This window comes from Periplaneta americana, chromosome 5, assembly GCF_040183065.1.
Source record: "Periplaneta americana isolate PAMFEO1 chromosome 5, P.americana_PAMFEO1_priV1, whole genome shotgun sequence".
Classification (NCBI taxonomy): domain Eukaryota; kingdom Metazoa; phylum Arthropoda; class Insecta; order Blattodea; family Blattidae; genus Periplaneta; species Periplaneta americana.
In genome coordinates, this window is record NC_091121.1 from 191,142,415 (window position 1) to 191,155,340 (window position 12,926).

The window sequence follows — 12,926 nt, forward strand, 5'->3', positions numbered from 1 at the left end:
AGAATTTTAATTACACTGCTATTGTTGCAATTCGTACTTGTTCGAAAGCAATTATCTTATTACATTGCTCTTTTTGTACCACGTGCAATTATATTAATTTCAGAGCCCGTTTTATTTGATCAAAATTGTTCCTTATGTATTGAGTATGCTTTGTATAGGCAGGTTCTGATTGGAGAACTTGTGGAGAATGAAGTCTCTTCTTTATCATATGTAAATTTAATCAGAGCCTTCTGTAAACTGCCTTCTGAGCTAGATATGAGAACCTGATCATCTGCAAAGGGTAATGTATCTAAAAATCTGTTTTCTTACTTATTAGGGTAAATTATTTTTCTTTGTATTCTTATGTTATATTTTAACAACTATAATCTTTCAGGACATGGCAGTACCAGATATGAATGCTACTGACGATATTTTAATGTTAGAAGGATGCTCGGAGATGTGTTGTCACAACAAGGAATGTGTACAGTGAAGCAAGGAAGGAGTTTTCATGTGAAGTTGTGATCTGTGTTTGGTCTATTATAGACCATTCTGGCTGGACCAGTTGGTTAATCATAAATTCTATAGTGCTAGACAGTGTTAGTATTTTACCCCTCCAAGTCATATGAAATAGAAGATTAGAATGAACATTTCTGGCTTAATGAAAAAACAGAATGTAATTATTTTCAATAAAATAGGGGTAGTTCTAAATATTTTATCAATAGATAGGTCATCATAAAAAAAGTCTTGTTGGCTGTTAGGACTTACCATATCCAAAGTGTATTTTTTTGAAAATATATTAGCCAATTTTTCAATTTAGGTATAATTTTAATTTCATACGTCTAATTTGTATTTAATTTCAAATAATCAAATAGTTATTTTTTTTCTTTTTGATTATATAGTTCATCAAAATTACAGATATTGTAATTCAAATGATATAGCTCCGTGAAATTACCTATTTGTGTCTGAATGGTTTGAGGAGTTCAAAAACTAAAACGACATTGTTATTATTCATGTTACAATTCTAGAAATGTGAGTGTAAACTATCTCTATAGCAGAGGAAATATGGAGACTATACATAAGTTATGTTTATGTTAAAAATTGGTAATTAATATAATGAAGTTCCTTATCCACTTGTCATTTCTTTTCTTTTGAATTTAAATAATGTAATGTTAATTGGATTGTCTTTGTTTGCTGTGTATAATATTTTTATGTACAGACCTAGGAACAAAATTTGGGCCACCTGAATTTTCAAAGTTCCAGTTATAACATATAACGCATGTTCAGTGTTTATTGAACACGTGCAGTATATTATAACTGGAACTTGGAAAATTCAGGTTTCCCAAATTTTATTTCTGGGTCTGTACATCTTTTTAAAATAATAATTAGAAACTATAAAATTTTAAATTATTTTATTTTATATTCTACAAAAGAAGTTTAAAATAAATGCATTCTGAAACTTCTTGAAGCTAGAAATGTATTTCTTCTTCTTCTTATCTTTTTGAAATTAAAAGTGAGGTGAATAAAGAAAGCTGAAAGACGAATGTTGTCTAACATCCTTGTATAACAATTATTTACTTTATTGCGAAATACTGTGAAAAACAGAAATGGTGAAGAGACTCTTAGTAGCCTGACTGTTTGGTGCTGTTAATAGAATTTGAAGAATGACTGTAGTTAGTGTGAATTATTATAAATTATTGTGATCGTTTTATTGTGTCTTGTAACAGGAACTATTTAAATGTATGACATATATAATCTAACTCAATTTGTTTGTTGTAGTAAAAATGTCTTTTCTAAACCAATTACTGCTTATTCTAATTCCTCATCCACCAATATGCATGACAGATCACATAATTGAACGGGTTACCTCAACAATGTTGTAACAGCTGTAAGTTATAAGATTCAGATTGTTGGGAAAAGTATTTTATGCTCGACCATGCCGAAATGTAGTAATTATACACCTGGTAGCAGCTCTTTAATGGACCTCATTAAAGTACACATATTCATTAAAGTTCAGGTGTTCCACCAATCAGAAAACATCATTGTAGCAATATGAAAGCACAAGTATTGATTATTCACGGATATGCAATTGAAAGACAACTAGCAAAACGTCATGGAGGCTGGAAATCCAATACTGTTACAGAAGGTTATGTTCTGTTACTATAATAATTAGCGTTAATTGTAAATAATATTCAAATAAATTCAATTTGTCATCTCGTTTTTCAATGTCTAAATCAATTTCAACGTTATATCAAGATTACTGTTCATTTTACTCTCTAGATTATATCAAGGTCAATGACATTTGTTTCTCGGAAAAAATCAATACTTTCTCGTCTGCGCACATCTCACAATTTACGAGATATTGCACAAGGTCAGTTCTGCTCCCCAGTCAGATAAGAATAACATGAATACTTATGAATAATTTCAAATTAGAAATATGGTCGAGCATAAAAAGTCGTATGAAATTAGCCTATAATGGTAATTAAGATGCTCGTATGAAAATTATGAAACTCGCGCTCGTTTCATAAACATACTCGCGTCTTAATTACTACCATTATAGGCTCGTTGCATAATGTACTATTTTTAATGAGATATCCATACTCTAGGCAATTTAGTTGAGTTTTATAGTTAAATCTATGTAATTCGTGGATTTAAGTAAAATATACAACTAAACCTTCTAGAGAGTAGATATTTCTTTAAAAAATACTTTTTCCAACATTCTGAACCTTATAACTTGTGGCTGTTACAATGTTGTTGAGGTGACCCATTCAATTGATATAGCCTTCTGTTGTTTACAGTACTACCATCATCGACCTATTACATCCAAAATGTTTGTTCTATATGAGATTTGGTCTTCATACTTTTGACATGAATTTAGCTAAAATTTTCCAGAATGCAAATATCAACAGACAGTTTTTCAGTTTTTAATATTTTCACTAAGTACTTTTTTTTACCTTGGGTAGTAAGAATAAAGCTTAAGTACTTTCTCAAGGTTTATACTTTTGAGTATGAGCATTTCCTGTGATTATATACTCGTAACCACTAGAACATACTCATATTTGTGAGAATAAAGACATTCTACCTAACACGAATATATACTCATCTCTACAGCCTTCTTGATCGTTTAAAAATTAGTATGTACTCGTGTTACCTATCCTCTTTGAGCACATTGCACCGTGATGCTCGTTTTTTTTTTTTTTTTTTTTTTTTTTTTAAATAGACTTTCACATGCTATCTGCATGCTGTAATGGTTTGTGTTTTGCTTTTTATAAATAAATAAATAAATAAACAAACAAGTAAATAAAGTAAACAAACAAATTAATTAATTAAAAAATAAAATAAATAAATTAAATAATAAAATAAATAAGTAAATAAATAAATAAATAAATAAATGAATAAACATGGAAGAGAGAGTGATAAGTGACGTTAATAAACAGAAAACAAGAAAATAGTACTGGGAAATCGTCATTACGGGATGTTGGATAGAGATTACAACCCATTTATAGAATTCCAATTATGCTAATTCTATTTTTTATTATAGAGAGTTATATATATAATTTAAAGTTACAAGTAATTGCATTTTGCAATTCAAGTTTTCAAAATAAACTGTAATAAAATTGTTAATTATATTTAACAATACAATCTAACCTTATAATTTGATAGCCATTCATATTTTTATAGGTTATGTTTTTATGAATAACAAATACGTGTTTAACCTTTTTCACATTCATTTTTGTGAAGCGTTAAAGGCTTCTGAAGTTCACGTCTTATTCTATATTTTTCCATGAGGTACCGTACTACATCGTTCATAAATTCTGCCTTTTTTTTATTATTTAACTTTAAACTGAACACAAATCAACAAATATTCAGATCTGAGCCTGCTACAAATCATACTCAGAATAACATGAGAACGAACTTATAAATATGAGAATATACTAGCTTTTATTCTTATCAAGCATGAGTATATATTCTGTACAAGATGGACACTTGAGTATAGTCTACTATGCTTCCATGTTATGAGTATGTAATCAAAAATGAGTAGGTACTCAAATGTTTTTATTCTTACTAACAAGAGTGTATACTAAAAAAAGTCCAGTATATACTATACACTCATGTTTATTCTTACCACAGCTTGTCCACGTTATAAGTATTGCATAAGGCTAGACTAGATGTGTAGAACTTGTTGCTTCTCTGCACACAAACTTGCAGAGTGCTTGTTTGTGTCATCAACATTAGACAAGTTTAGTGTCTTTGTTCCATCTATATCAAGCTTTGTCAGCCTACAGTTTCAGAACTATTTTAATTGGCAAGATGAGGTCAATCTATAATTTTTTCACACATAGTGATAAGAGAGGGACAGTATATTGTACTGATAGTGATAACTAGACCATGGAACTTTATGTACTAAAAAATTGAAAATATGCCTGCAACTATGCAATAAAAACTGTTGAAATAAGCGTTAAAAATAGAAATATATGCAGTACCAAATACACTTTAGAATTTGGTTTAATAATGTGAAGTAAATGAAAATAATCTTAGAATGTAGGCTTTCACGGCCAGTGTTGATAGGCTGCGTATTTTCCGGGCTAGAGGGCCGTGGTCTGTCAGTGTTACAACCAAACGTTTCGTCCACTACTCCGGTGGACATCTTCAGTGGTGTGGTACACGTGTGCAGAGAGATCTGCTGTGTGTATCAGGAACTGGCATTGAGACTGGCAGCACGTCGATATTTAAGGTGTGGGGCTGTTGTTGCTTGTCGTCGCTGTGGTCCGCACCTGTGGCTTCGGTGTTCTGATTGTTTGTCGGAGAAAGGGTTTGATGTGTGTGCTTCTGAGGGCCGGATACCAAGCTTTGTTGACCTTGAGTCCTTCCTCCTTATGGTTGTAACACCGACAGACCACTGCCCTCTAGCCCGGAAAATACTCATCCTAAATGAAAATAATTAAAAATAACTATACTTTTTTTTTTTGTATAAATGTATTAATTATTCATTTTACACATATATTGTAATTTGTACATTTTTAACTTTCTAACTTTGCAACTTTTTTTAAACTTCCTTTGCCTTTCACGTAATTATTATGGCAGTAAACTACCAACGACTTCTTCAGGCTGTCTACTGTGAAACTACTTCTCTTATCTGTCAGAATTAGTTTAAATGCCAAAATGATCTCTCGACATCACATGATGTAATATCATATAAATTAGTTTTTTTTATTTTTCAGTCAATCACTTATCATGATAAGTGATTGACTGAAAAATAAAAAAAACTAATCTATATGATATTATTTCACAAACTTATCTGAACTCAACATGACTTTTAAATTTATCACATGATGTGACAAGTGACTTCGTTGTCACAGGTGTTTAAATACATTGTTTTGTTTCTATGAAATCAGAGCAGTATTGTTGTTGCAACAGTTTCATGACCTCAACAATACATGACTTTATTGTCGCATGTGTCTTAACTACGAAATCAGAGTAAAAGTCTGAATGACATCTAGACGATGTCTATTTTCGCCTGCTCCTAAAACCTTACACTTACATGGCTAGTGGGCCTATGTACACAGAGCTTGCTTATGTTAAAGTGGAAAACAAACCAATTTAAACACTAGAGAGAAGTATGCATTGTCTCAGCAATTTCATGTCTTGAGTTCTCACATAATTTTTGTATTTCTTGGAAATTATTCTTATTTTTAACACAGGCAAATTTGAAATTAGATAATAAATCGAGTAAAATAATTAAAGACCTTAATATATGCATTTAAATATGCAAAATAAAAATACAGTGAAACCTCTCATTTACAGACATCGAAGGGACGTAACAATCTGTCCACATCTGGGAGGTGTCCTTTATTGGGAGGGAGGCTCCCCAATCTAACAGTAAATTTATAATATGCATTATGTATCCCTTCACGCTTTAAATGAAATTTTATGACTTTGTTATTCACCCATTTCCAGCTAACAAGGGGTAACCGGCTGGGTTAGTGGTAGTCTATGAAACCCTTATTGTCTTCTTTTTCATGTTAAGGAACATCACTCGCTTCCAGCTAACGATATTGTCTTCTTTCATTTAAGAAATTTCTGTATGGGCTATTCCATATGAAATCGATCAGAAAAAAACCTCGCATTTTTTTATACTCTAATTTTTTCCCTATTTATACAAGGTGCTGAGGAGAGTGCATTTTCAAAAATATACTATCGAAAATCAAACGGTTTTCGTATTGTTGAGCGACAAATTTAGCGTATTTTATAAAAACAAGCCTCTTTCAGCACTCAGAACTCTGGAACCATTTATTGCAGAACATTGAAAGGGAGCTCATTTTGAAGCTGACATTTGGTAGGTTATGATAAGAAGTAATCATTTTTATTGTATACAGAGAGAGATATAATTTGATTTTACTTACTTTTAGGCTTTTTGCCAATTTGTAAAAATGTAAAAAATATTGAGAAAAAACCTTGCATTATTAAGAGGGATTCGGCATTGTTTGCTTAGTGGTACGGCAATAAGTTTCGAGGGTATTAAATAGATTATTTTCACACGCCTGGACTTGAACGGCGCAGTACCGCACGCACTGGCCGAGAGTTGAAGATAAGCGAGCGTTGGGTGTCATTTTACTCCTGTGTTTATGTTTGTGATAAAGCTAGCCCAGCTATGCGCTACTAGACGAAACATCACTTGTTTGTCTCCTGGCCTTGCTTGCTTCGGCTAGCTCCCGTCTCACAGTCAGCTGGTTAGTTCACGCACATACTATTTATTTTCTTTATTTGATATTTTCAATACTTTCTTATCAATATACCATCAGTAAAAAATATGTGTTTATTTCTACTTTCAATGTGGAATCTAACTATATATTTTAAAAAATTTTTTCCTTGGCAAAGGCGTCTTAATGAGGAAAAGTCTAAATTTCTCCATTTCCACAAAAAGTAAGAAAATCTGTTTATATGTCAATATAAACTTTAATTTCTCAGCATCAAAATAAACCATGAATTTGATCATTGGGTGAAAGGGTTTCAGAGCTACAGCAGTTTAAAGTTGCTAATTTTATGAAAATACAATAAATTTAAATATTTTTAATTTAAACACTATGAAATTCTGATGCCTCAAACTTTGCACAAAGCATTGTATCACAGTTCTCTACATAAAAAAAAAGTTTCATTGTATTTAGAAATTGTAAGGTCAATTTTCTCTACATCTCAGTCGATTTGAGATGGAATAGCTCGTACAGTCCTTAATACCAAATTTTCCATTTTTGTAACATATTAGGTCTTGAAATCCAAGTTCTGTCCTTAGTCAGGAGGTAAAGCAAGCTTTAGGACTGTTAAACAGCTGTCTGTGTCCGTGTCTGAGAGTGTCTGTAAACGAGAGTTAAATTTATCATTATTTGTATATTATTTCAGTTGAAACATAAAAATCTGTCCATATATGAGGAGTGTCCATATCTTGGGGGTGGCTGTAAGGAGAGGTTTCACTGTATAATATGCATTTAAAAAGGAAAACCTCCAAAATATGCATTTATGCAAAATAAAGTTGGTTTTATTCGAATGTAAAAACCATCAATCAATCTTTTTAATGTATCCAGCTGTTTGCTCACAACATAAAGTCCACTATAGTCCACTGTAGTCTATTCACTTGTTGTTTGAATGTAAAAACCATGATCGGCAAAGATTCATTTTTACTTTTTCAATATGCCTTATCAATAAAAACATGCAATTGCATGAAGTTCCACGATCTAGTGATCACCATTCAGTCTCTAAATTTCTATTACAGCATTAGTGCGTGTTACACATTTCAAAATATCGTTCATTTAATACCACAGGCTCTGCAAACATTGAATACTAGTAGAATCAAATAAGACTAATGGAATTTCTATAAGAATGTGTATTAAAAAACAGGACCATGTGACTAAAATTGCTAATTTGTCGATTGAAGTGGATATAATAAATTAAAATGAGGGTTAGGGGTAAAAAGAGGTTGGTAACCATAGAAACATTAACGAAATTCTGTTATGGAATAAGCTAATAAAGTTGTTTTCTTCAATTTTAAAGGCATTGGAATTTTAAAGTAATGACGTTCGTAACAATGGGAAAGTTGTATCCTTTTTGTTCATGAATTCTGTGAACATTCACTTTACAAGTAGGGTTATAACACTATCAGTAAGTCTGTACATTAAATAAACTTTGAATTTTTACAGATATGACAAGGTAGTCAAATTCCTGTTTCAAGACATCAATATACTTGTGTGTGGATATTATAGAGGACTAAAACATTAACGTAACTAAAGTTCATGTAATATTTTGTACTCATTAGACTTAAGTGTTCATGTATTTATGTCAGGATAATTATAGTTGTGAGTGTTACATATGAAGTTACGTTTTTGTCTTCGACAGTTTACATGTATACGTAACAGAGTTTAATATTTCAGTAGAATATTTAATATTAAATTACGGAAGTTTGAGAATTCCTTGTTTAAATTTATTTTTTTTTATTATAAAAAGATAGAATTTTGAACCTACTTATATTAGAATTATATTTCGGACAATAGTTCTATTTTCTCCATAAGAGCAACAATGCTTCCTCTTAACTCTTCAAAATCATATCTGAAACCATTTTGAAAAATAGTTTATATTATCTCATATAATAAGGTTATAAGTCATCCCCGTTTCCCGGGACAGCCCTCGAATAAAATTCATCCCTGGAATATCCCCAAATTAAATAATTTCACCCAAGATATCCCCTAATTTTAAGTGTTAACAGCATTTTCTTAAAGTCATAATACAGAGCTATTATTATCATAGGCCCCCACAAAAAAAAGAGTGACCAGACCCTACGTGGTTTCCACCGAGAGCATAACCATTTCTCTGGTGCTTCTCCAGTATATATCATAATAATAATAATAATAATAATAATAATAATGGTTTATTTTAACTGGCAGAGTTAAGGCCATTCGGCCTTCTCTTCCACTCAACCAGTGTGATACAAAAATACAAAATTACTATATTGCTAAGGAGCAAAACATAATTAATACAATACAATACAATACAATTCTTTTACCTTCCCAACACTCCAATGAAATAATTATGTACTAATAATAACATTAATAATAATAATCATACCTAAATATAATTAAATCACTATACTCGATTATGATTACAATTACAACTTCAATTTGTCTGCGTCAGTAAGGAATTGTTTAGCTTTGTCTTGAAAGTAGTTATTGTCTGGCAGCCCCTAATCTTCTGAGGTAGAGAATTCCATTCACGAGGGACGGAGACAGTGAAAGAGGATGAATAGTGGGATGTTCTATGGGGAGGAATTGCTAGGATTTGTCTCTCCTGTGACCTGGTGTTTAGATTGTGATTGAAGGATAAGTAGTTAAACCGAGAACGAAGATAATTTGGAGTAGAAGTGTGGAGAACTCGAAACAGAAGAGAGAGCGAATGAAGTGATCTACAGTTATTGAGTCGCAGCCAGGATAAATATCTGAACGAAGGTGTAATATGGTCAAATTTGCGAGCATTGTTGATGAATTTGACACACATATTGTGCACACGCTGTAGCTTGTTCGAAAGTTCAGTTGTCAAATCTGTAAGTATTATGTCGCAATAGTCAAAACAGTGGTAATACTAGGGTTTGCACTAAAGTCTGTTTTAATTTTGGCGGGAGGAAGTTTCTGAACGGGTTAAGAGAATGCATGGTATAGCATACTCTCTTGGATATTTCCTTTATTTGGCATTCCCAATTTAAATTTTCGTCTAAGTAAACGCCAAGGTTTCTGACGACAGAGTGGTACGGAATAGTGGCATTATTTACTGTAACGATTGGGATATGTCTGTTGTTCATTGTGTTCATTAGTCTCTTATGTCCAATTATTATAGCTTGTGACTTACTAGCATTTAACCTAAGTCCGAACTTATTCGTCCATGAAGAAATTTGATTCAAGTCACGATTAAGTCTGCCAATAGTTGCATCAATTTCGTTTGGTCGGGAATGTATATAGAGTTGTAAGTCGTCTGTGTAAATGTGATACTTGCAGTAGTATAAGTTTTTAGTCACGTCATTTATGTAAATGGAGAAAAGCAGTGGTCCAAGCACTGTACCTTGAGGTATTCCTACTTTCATGTATCGCTAAGGGGAAAACCGATTTTGTACTGAGACACATTGTTGACGATCACGAAGATAAAAGTCCAGCCAATTAATGCAGCTGTCAGATAAATATAACGTTCTAAGTCTTGCAAGTAGTAGGTCAAGATCAACTGAGTCGAATGCTTTACTGAAGTCAAGTAGAGTTAGTATGGTCGCCTCGCCTCTGTCCATTGCTTCTCGCATGTCTTTGGTCACTTTGTTCAATAATTTGGACTTACCATGCTCACAGTCGTTGCTGAAAATGGCCCCCCGTTTGCTGCCACACACAACTGACATCTTCTCTGAACAACTCTGAAGTTCCACATCATTGATAGCTTGGATTTCTTCTCGTATAAAGTCTTTTAGTTCATCTATATCTATAGAATGAGAATTTTTCCTATTAACTCTACCTTTTAGTGTTTTCCATAAATCAAAGTCACGGGGTGTTATATCTGGGCTTCGTGGAGGCAACAAATTATTACTGATCAGTCTTGTACCAGTCTTGTGCATGTAAAAGAACTCCTGTAGGACAAAATTCCGGCACAATGGCGACACTGGTATAACCTCTGCAGTTGCAAGCATCATTAAATAAACCATAATTTAATTTATTACGTACACAACATATGAGAAATGTTATTGTTGTATGTATGTGTAATACAACTTATCTGTTTTGTGGACCACAGTACATTATGTACATCTCAGAATATGTGTTGCTTCACCACTTAAAAATGTTTTTTGTTTATGTGGTGGTTTTTAAATGAAATGGTTTCTATATTACAATAATAAATTGTATCAGTAAGTTCTAGAACATCTGAAATGGATCAGTAGGTTTTATTACATAAAATATTTATTTTTGAAGTAGGAAGAAATGTGCTCCAGTTAAAACAAAGAATTAAAAACACGAATTAAATATGATATGGACATTCAAAATGAAAATCAGTTATTGCAAACAAAGCAGTTAGTGTGTATAATTAAGTAAATTAAGGTAATATGTTTAAGAGAAATAGAGAACATGTGTCAATTGAAATAAAAAAAAAAGAATGTATTTCTTGGATTGCATTGTGCAAGAGAAAATAGAACTATACTTATTTATTTGTTTGTTCTGCAGAAGAAAAGATCAGTTTATTAATTTTCTCTTGTATTTCAACCCATCTCCTGTAACGGAAGTTTGTTGTAAAGAATGAAAGTTTTAAATTTTAAGAACTTCGTGTGTGTGCATGGGTGAGTGGATAAAGTTTGAAATTAAGAGTCTAATTGCAGTTCCTTTTGTTGTAAGCTATCATAAAAAATACATTTCTAAATTTTTATAATCTATACAACATTTTTTTAAACTGATGGTAACATGCTGAATGGTTAGAAATTAAGAGAATTTTTAGTAAGTAACCATTTACGTGAAATTGTACAGCTAGTTGATGTATTAAAAATTATGCGCCTAAATAAGAAAATTGTCTCTCACAACTTTGTACAAATGAAAATATGTTCGTTTTAATGTTTCTCAATTGATTATTAGCACATTTATTTTAAGTTTAATATATGTTTTTATTCCAGATATTACTACTATGAGAAAATAATACCGTAACTCAAATATTTCTGATTTTTTTTTCAGTTCAGCAGGAGGTTTATGGATAAATATGTTCTTTTGTTATTAGACTACAGATCTCATATAATCTTACGTAGTTTATTGTGGAAAAAAAGAGTATGAAAGTGTTAAACCAACTTTTAATGAGTATTTAAAATAAAGATACAAAATACTACATTTTTCACATTGCTATTTTGGTGAAATATAAGCATTTTCATGACAAGCAGAATGAACAACAAACTTTGGGCTAGTCTTTAGTAGTTTTTTTATATTTTGTTTTCCAAACTATATAGTTAACAATTGATAGTTTGTGTATGAGCTATTCCATATGAAATCGATCAGTAAAAAACCTCGCATTTTTTTTATACCCTAATTTTTTCCCTATTTATACAGAGTGCTGAGGAGAGTGTATTTGCAAAAATATACTATCGAAAGTCAAATGGTTTTCCTATTGTTGAGCGACAAATTTAGCGTATTTTAGAACAAGCCTCTTTCAGCGCTCAGAACTCTGGAACCATTTACTGCAGAACACTGAACGAGAGCTTATTTTGAAGCTGACATTTGGTAGGTTATGATAAGAAGTAATCCTTATTTTTATTGTATACAGAGAGAGAGAGAGAGAGAGATAATCTGATTTTGCTTACTTTTAGGCTTTTTGGCCATTTGTAAAAATGTAAAAAATATTCAGAAAAAACCTTGCATTATTAAGAGGGATTCGGCATTGTTTGCTTAGTATTACGGCAATAAGTTTCGAGGGTATTAAATAAATTATTTTCACACGCCTAGACTTGAAAGGCACAGCACAGCAAGCACTGGTTGAGAGATGAAGATAGGCGAGCGCTGGGCGTCATTTTACTCCTGTGTTTATGAAAACTTGTGATAAAGCTAGCCCAGCTATGCGCTACTAGACGAAACATCACGTGTTTGTCTCCTGGCCTTGCTTGTCTCTGCTAGCTCCCGTCTCACAGTCAGCTGGTTACTTCATGCGCGTACTATTTATTTTCTTTATTTTATATTTTCAATACTTTCTTATCAACGATACACCAGTAAAAAATATGTGTATTTGTACTTTCAATGCGGAATCTAACCATATATTTTTAAAATATTTTTTCGTGGGCAAAGGCATCTTGATGAAGAAAAATCTAAATTTCTCCATTCCCATAAAAAGTAAGAAAAACTGTTTACATGTCAATATAAACTTTAACTTTTCAGCATCAAAATAAACTATGATTTTGATCGTTGGGTGAA

General features: G+C 31.9%; 1 protein-coding gene across 5 annotated transcripts in view; it reads left to right on the forward strand.

The window, feature by feature from the left end:
• Positions 1-1,778, forward strand: part of LOC138700358 (transcriptional regulator ATRX-like) — a 172,004-nt gene extending 170,226 nt beyond the window's left edge. For all 5 annotated transcript variants that reach the window (XM_069826933.1, XM_069826932.1, XM_069826934.1 and 2 more), the window contains one exon: positions 374-1,778. The gene's annotated coding sequence lies outside the window, so the exon portion shown is untranslated. The remainder of the gene's footprint in view (positions 1-373) is intronic.
• The last annotated feature ends 11,148 nt before the right edge of the window (positions 1,779-12,926 follow it).